General features: G+C 41.9%; 1 protein-coding gene across 3 annotated transcripts in view; it reads right to left on the bottom strand.

Moving 5' to 3' along the window:
* USP32 (ubiquitin specific peptidase 32) overlaps positions 1-8,069 on the bottom strand; it is a 126,171-nt gene that overhangs the window by 27,092 nt on the left and 91,010 nt on the right. For all 3 annotated transcript variants that reach the window (XR_012625790.1, XR_012625791.1, XR_012625792.1), the window contains 2 exons: positions 6,224-6,330; positions 3,044-3,177 (listed from right to left, as the gene is read on the bottom strand). The gene's annotated coding sequence lies outside the window, so the exon portion shown is untranslated. The remainder of the gene's footprint in view (positions 1-3,043; positions 3,178-6,223; positions 6,331-8,069) is intronic.

Below are 8,069 nucleotides of genomic sequence, written 5' to 3'. Positions count from 1 at the left end.
CTGTGTTAGCTATGTCCATTACATCCCTAAGCATCCCACAAGTAGACAATGCATCAAGAAATTAAGAAGAAAGATGCTTTGTTTTCAGGCTGTTTTACAAGATATAATAAATGGAAGTATTCTAAAAGGCTCACGTTTTAGTGCTCTTTCAAGGTTTACAAACAACATGGTAAACAGCACAATCCCATATGAAAGTCCCGTAGGACTGGGAGCTCCTGTTTTAAAGACTAGCGATGCAAATACTCCTCACGATGCCTCCACTGAGAACAATGTCTTTTGCATTAAACAAGCCCCCTGTATCTGCTGGGAGTATGTGTAAAGCCCACCATCCCTCCCCATTCAGAGTATTTATGAAATTCATGAGGTGATTCTCATTTCATAGGCAGCTCTCTTCAGGATGATTGGGAGAAACCATGGAGGATCTGGGTCTACTGTCATTTATTGCTAGGATTCACGGGGGCAGCTTTTAACTAGGTTGTGCCTCAGTTTACCGTGTGGATAGAGAGGAGCATTTACAGCAATTAGTTATGATGTGGGAGGATCTTATTTACTATGAAATATATTAAAACATAATTAAGAGGAAGAAACAAAAAATGTACTGAAAAGATGGTTATTCTTCTGTAAGTACTATTCTGCACAAACCTCAGCATGAATAAAATCTGAATAGCCAAGTAGGACCATTTTTACTGCCAATTTTATGCCAATGAGAAAAAAGGAAATGCTACAATCTGCATGTGTGTCAGTGCTCTAGTTCAATTTGTTCTTTGTCAGAGGCACCTCTTTGCAACCAGGCAGATACAGTCTGTTCTGGTGCAGGATGTGGCAATTACAGGACTAGTATTAATGCAGTGAATAAATACAAATCTACAGCAAAAGCTATTCAATTAAAAAACCAGTAAAAGACAGGAAGGCTTGAAGTGGGACATTTGGTTTTCTTTTGTTAAGATAGTTATGGAAAAGTAATTTGCTGTTCCACAGGTAGTTTCAGGCACAGATTTTCAAGAATTGTGTCTACACTGCATTTGGCATGAAACCTCTTATATTGCAAAGACACTGGGAAATGACAGTAACTCCTGAAGAACTACTGGCCAAGCCGTGATAATACAGGAAAGGGCGGGAGAAGGAACAGAGGTATTTAGAAAGACCCAGAAAGAACAGTATTTTCCCACGTACAGAAAAGTTAATACAAACTTTGCTAATACCTTTCACATATGTTGGAGCCAGAGTTGAAGACTGCTTAGCTTCTGTGTCTGAAAACTGGATTACAATAGAAAATGAAACAGCACTAGAAACTAAAATTCACTACAGATGTATGTTTCAGGTTTAAAACAAAGAAGACAAGCAGGGGCTTTGTCAGTCTGAATCAAGTCAGAGGTAGACTAGCGTTTGGGTTGCAGAAAACCAGACATATAAACTGATAGCATTCAAGAGCGCAAAGACCAAAGCATTTTGGGGGATTATCACAGTTTGAGAGCAGCTTTGCTTATGAGAACTCTGTCCTTTGGAAGCAGCTTGTGTTTTGGTTTAGGGTTGGCCTGTAACGGCTGTTGTGGTAGAGTCCATTCACTGTAAGACTGAACAGCAGCTGGGGACTCACCAGACTTCAGTAGGCCCTCCCCATTCCTACAGTATACCAAGCTGAGATTACATGGTGTTGTATAGTGCATCCAAAAAGCAGTCCTTTTCCAGTTTTGGATCAGACCCTGGTTTGAGTGCAAGCCTTCAGAGGTCTGAGAGGTGAAGGAGCAGATCTGCCATACGAACACAGGCACAGCTTCACTCCTTCACAATCACCTGACAATCAGCAGGGGAATGGGGAGGGGCCAACAGGAGGGGCAGGCACAAAAATAATTCCCAATACAATATGTTTTCAGCAAAACATTTTCTCAGGAAGCAGAAAGAGACAAGGAAACCTAGTCATTACTCACAAGATACATATTTACATTATCCAGAAAGAATTTAACAAACTTGCCAGCTTCTTTGTATGGTCAGCTCCTCCTGCTGACAAACACAAGCTCAAAATGCACTTTTCTTCTGCACAGAATTAATTTTCCATGACTGCCTGGATAAAAGGATAAAGCTTTTTGCCTTTTCCTTTCCTCCCTTGCCCATCCAGAAGTGGATTTCACAGGGAAGACGGCATTTGCTGGCACAGCCAGCAGCCTTCCTGTTAAACAGATGTCATATAGCAAATCCATGTAAAATATCTTCCATCCACCTGTAGTCCAAAAAGGATACAGAGAGGTCTAAATGTGTTAGTACCAGGTGTAATGTCAACCACCTTTGACCCAGAGATGGGAGGCCCATTGCCTATTTCTGTACCTTGCACAGGAGGTAACACTCCACCACAAAAATTACGGTTGGGCTCAATGATCTTAAAAGTCTTTTCCAACCTAAATGATTCTATGAAAAATGATTACACTTGGAGAATTGAGGGTCTTTTCAATAGAGGTAAAAGTGCACTTGGTGATTTGCTTCCATTAAGCACTACAAATGACATGGGATTTGGAGACATTTTAATGACAGAGAAACAAATGTCATGGTAGCTCTGTGCAGCCAGAGGTGGCTGTGGGAAATGTTTCATATAGGAGAAAATAATATATAAATTATTAAAAAAAAGAAGAAATGAAGGATTTAACAGTAAATTAACGTGTATCAGTGGAAAAGACAATAAAACTCTAGCTGAGATTGCACTGAAGAGGCAATCGAGACTGGTTGCCTCACTGCCCAGGCCAGCAGGGCAGCTGCCCACAGACACAGGGGACAATCTGGCTGACCCCAACCCTGTGGGATTCTTCCACAAGAATCATCTAAACCCCACCTCACTCATACAATGTGTCTCACTTGCTGCTCGCAGAGCCTTACAAAAGCGCCTGTTTCCACACAAGGTGATGCACCCTAAGGAAGCAGCTCAGGCACCCGCCATGCCCATCTGAGGCATCCCGTACCCCGGGGCAGTGCTCAGCCTGGCAGGCCTTTGTACACCCTGTTTTTCTCAGAAAACCCCCGTCTGTAGTCTCTTTTGCAGACAGGACTGACTCACCGCTTCGCCGTTCACAGGCTGTGGGAAGCGGCAGCGTGGCCAGGCTGGGGCGCTCTGAGGCGAACATGGCGGGCACTGTCACCAAAGCTGGGTTCAAATGCCAGGCAGGGCAGCCCTGCCACTTCAGAAGTGAACTAAAAGGAAAAAAGAGGGGGGGAAATAAGAAGAAGAAGAAAAAAAAGAAAAAATAAAAAGGGGAAAAAAAGAAAAAGACCCTCCCAGCACAGCAGGGGTGACAGGCAAGGGGTTGGACACCCACAACCTTCACCTACCGCTGGCCGCCATCTTGAGCGTCCCTTCCAGTCAGACTGAGGGGAGGAGCCCAACAAGGCCGGCAACCCCCTCGCTGCAGGCGTCTGCCGGGGACTGGTCTCAGGGAACAAAACAGCCCCATCCTGCCTTCCCCACCGTCTCAGGTATTGTAGCCCCAGGGCTTTGGGTGGCCGAGGCACTGCAGCAAACACTGCACCTCAAGAAAAACCCCTAAAAGCAGCGCTGCTCCGGGCTGGCTGAGGAGCCCAGAGCGAAGTGCCGCACCAGCAGCCCCAGTGACTAGAGGTGACATTTCCAGCACATCTCCTGGCCGCTGGAGGAGCTGGTCAACACCTCAGGGCCATTGATGCAGTCTCTGGTGCCCATCACAGGATAAAAAACAAAGAAGTTGGGACCATGAGCAATGGAGCAGTATCAGCAGGGCCACGGTGACCTTCTCAGCCAGGCTCGATAAAGCGGGGGCAGTTTGTCTTCTTGATGCTCTCCAAACTCTTTCTGAACACAGACACAACTCATTCAAGCCAACTGCTGAGAATGGGAACATGCAGTTTCCATTATGAAGTTTAAATATATTTCCTAAAAATAACCTGCTGTTTGGGGCTTTTAGTATCAGAAATAAATCCATATACACCCATAAAACCTGATTATAATTAGTCACACAAGTAAAATTATGAGTGTAATTAACTACAGCAATTAATTGAAATGCCTTTGGGACATTATTTCCCTTCTTGCAGTTGAATGCAATTTGCATTTAAAGTTATAAGAGGTATAAGATTGTAATCAATTTGGGTTATTATCTTTTACCTATTAATGCCTTCTGAAATGATTCAGACATCTAGTACTCAAACATGGTTCTGATTAAAGAAACCCAAACAGCTGACACTATTTTAATAACTATGGTTTTTTGTTTTCTTATAATCTATCTCCTCCTAGCTAAACTTTTCCATGCCCTTTCTTTTTATCATATGAAGAGAACCTCGCAAAAATATATTAGTTTCCATCGACTGAAATTACCTTCATAATGTCAACACCCATTCACTTCCCACATTACTAAGACTACTCGTTGTTCCCAGCACGTAGGAGAAAGATCTTGATTGATTAGTTTCCAGATACGTGTGGTTATGAAGAATTTATGAGAGAGAAAGGAAGGCAGAAGTTTCACATTTTCCTGATTGTGCTGATGTTGCGATTAAGCCCTAAATAAATCATAGTCATTTTTTATCAAGAATGCTATACCTTTGGAAACCTAGAATCATTCGAGTTTGTTAGACATGAAACTCTCAGCATTACACAAAATGCTTTCTTACATGCAGTAAAACATAATGTTTTATGTCCTGGAACCCAACAGTCACTGTTGATCCTATGAATAATCCTGGGAGAAAAAACAGTAAACTACCTAAGGTAAAGGAAAGCTGCTGCTTAAAAGAGCAAGATAAAGACACAAAGTCAAGCACCGAGGTGCTGAAGTCTTCCTCCAGCCCCTCCAGCTGATGGCTTTCTGTGCAGCGCTTCAGTCCAAACACATAAGTAAAAGGGAGGATTAACTATTAATTTCCATGCCCTCATAGAATTTCAGTGCATTATCATTATCAGTGCACTATGCAACTGCTTTATATCACTCAGTGTCTTATCATTGATACAACTCAAACTTTTTGGGAACAGGGTGTTAGGACTGTCCCAGTCCAGGGAGTGTCCCTGTGTATAGAGAGCTCAGATGAAGTCTATGAAGCAGGTTGTAAGCAGAAAAATTGCCAAAGCTCCATTTACTTCAATGGTTTTACAACCATTTATGATTGGCAGAGAACACGGTGTCTTATCAAGTACTGCAAAAAGGACTCCAGTGTCACTCATGTAAAAAAAACCTGAAATGGATTTCTATTGTCCTGATTGTGAATATTGTAGTGCCAGAGCATAAACAGGAAGTTCGGGTTTATGATCCCACAGATATGAATGCACATGTTATGGAACAAGATTGATTTGTTTTAAAAAACCACTATTAAAGCTCGTAAAACACAAACATTCAGATTACATGGAAACACATTTAAAAAGTCAGTGCAATTTCTGCCGCAACCATAGTGATATTGTGAGATTGTGACAGAGAAGAGTTGGTAGGACAACAGGCAATCCACAGTTCATGATTTAAAAATGCCTCATATAAAGCTTATTAAAAAAGAAAAATCCCATCTGACCATTTCTCAGCAAGTACCGAATGACCTCAGTAACAGATTCAGCCTCAAGAAAGAGACGTCAGCTGGGTGAAACGTAGCGGCTGGTTTTGCTAACACGAGGCAACGCACATAGGAAATCTGTTAAAGGGCTGTGCAACAGAAGCACACACAGAAGCACCTCTGACCGTTAAAATTCATTTACAAAAGAGAAAGAGCATGCACAGTAAGCTATATAAGATGGAGTTAACTCTTCCAACAGCTCATTTCCCCCTCTTTGACTAAGGCACATATGGCTGAGTAAGTCTTAACTTCTCCAGAAGACAGAGTTGCCTAGAGTTTTTGACTTTCTGGCTAAACAGACTAAACAGAAGCTTAAAAAAACCAACAATAAAGACAGAAATAAGCCTAAAAAAACCCCTACACATGAGAAAGTAAAAGTTCACTTTACAAAAGTTATTTTGCAATAGTTGCCCCCAGCAGAGCCTAGGGAAGCGATAGCGTAACTTGCTTCTCCGTTTAGAAAATCAGGAGGAACAGCACAATAATAAAACCTGCCGGTCGCATTGGCAGTGGTAATAAAAACTTCAGTATCAGTGCCTGCTTCGCTGCAACTTACTGCCAAGTTCCTGTCACAAAAGCTGAAATGGAATGATTAACGCACCCTGCGCCCTCATTATAGAGCATTCAATTATCCCAGGATACTCCGTGGCAAATAGATCATTTTCAGTCCAACGCTCACCGCGCTCTCCGCACTGCGCGCTCTCGGAAAGCTTGGCCAGCAGCGCTCTGCTGTTCTGCACCCAGTCCTGGGGTCCGTATGTTTGGTTTGCTTGTCTTCAAACTTACCTGGAAGGGAATTTAAGAAAAAGCAGTGCTCATACAAATGTTCTTAACACTCCCGGGTTAGAACTTGTATTTAACAATTTTTATAAGAAGCTACTTGCAACACGTTCTCAATCAACAGCATCGTTTTTCTTATTAAGAGGAATTTGATCATCACTGATGACTTCTAAGAGTACTCTACCATCAGTAATGTTACGTCTAATACTGGAAGGACAGTAGTTTTCTCTCCTCCCAACCCTTTCTCCTTTTTCCCCTTTTTTTTAAAAAAAACCAAAACCCAAACCAATAGCATACAGCACACTGCAGTATTACCAGTCTTTCACATGAGCAAACCAGCGATGTAATACAACCCTTGACTCTTAGAATTCTGCCTTTCCTGACAGATTGGAGGAGTTATGGGAACTCACATTAAACGGACAGAAGACAGTTGTAAGACTTCAGACTTCTGTATGCACCTATATATAGGCATAGACACACATACATGTAGATAAGTGGAAGTAGTAACATATGAAATAAAAGGAAGTGGCAAGTACATTTCTAAAATGTAAAAGGATATAAGACATAGGGAGGGTGTTGTAATATGGAGCTACAATGCGTACAAGAAGGAAGGGTTAAGTTTCAGGAGTCACTTATAGTTGAAAGACTCAAACACATATAAATAAGCTTTTTATAACAGCATTTAATAGATGCAAACTGTAAATCAGAATGCTAGCAGCACTGCACAAACCCAGCCTGCTGTTCCTGTATGCCATGACACGATACAGTAATGTGGGTTCATCGATTATCAGCTCATTGGCTCTCTGCAAGATGTTCTGGGACAGGGAGTTGGAGAAGTGGGGAAAAAAATGACCTAAATCAAACATTTGTTCAAAGAGATGAAGATAAATAGCAAGCCAGCCTGGAAGAAATTGTTCTCTACATGAACTACTATAATAGCAATGTTTGTTCTTTTTTTTAAATTGATCTGTAACAATATTCATTAGAAATTATTTTAATTTCATATTTAAGTTTCAATCTTCATTGGGGCAGAAGGCAGGGAATCCAAACACTCACAGCTGGTGAGACTTATTATTGTGAAGAGAATTTGGCTTTTTCACCAGTATGAGGTAGTGCCTACTGGAGTCTGAAGGCGCGTTCCTAACGCCTCTACCAGAGATTAGCAGAAAGCCAAGGAATTCAAAGCCAGCTTTGTAAAGAACACCGAACAGCACTGCTGCCCCCAGGGCAGCTCGTCTGGAAAGCTACTGTCCATGTTTCCAGAGACAGGCACTTGGGCTCCAAGCATCAGCACCTCTTTAACCCAAATCTATCTGGAACGATATTTGTTAAAGCAGGATGTTTTTTACAAATTAAATCAAAGTAATTTATGGTGTGAATCTGTAACCCAGGCAAGATCATCTATGTAAAGGCCAAAGGTCCAAAGCTGATAGACTGAAGCACACAGGCAGGGAATAACCTGCCACATGAGGGTCAGTCCAGCAGGTAACTGCAAAGACTAGACAAAAACACTAATATTCTTAAATAAAAATTCAATTAGGACCCCACAAAAGAATATAGGGTACAGCACAGCACCTAGAAGTTAACCATGAAGGGTATGAACCCCTGCAAAGCCAAGAGTGGAGCTTTACAGTCACCCTGGCAGTAATGGCATCGGGTGCTGTGACAAGTTGAAGTATCGAATACATTTTTCAGACTGACCTTATAACATTTATCAGAGTTCTGTGGCTTTGAGGAAAACCACA

The sequence above is a fragment of the Strix aluco genome, chromosome 19, assembly GCF_031877795.1.
Source record: "Strix aluco isolate bStrAlu1 chromosome 19, bStrAlu1.hap1, whole genome shotgun sequence".
Classification (NCBI taxonomy): domain Eukaryota; kingdom Metazoa; phylum Chordata; class Aves; order Strigiformes; family Strigidae; genus Strix; species Strix aluco.
Note: the sequence above shows the minus strand (reverse complement) of the source record. Positions and strands in the feature narration are given on the sequence as shown.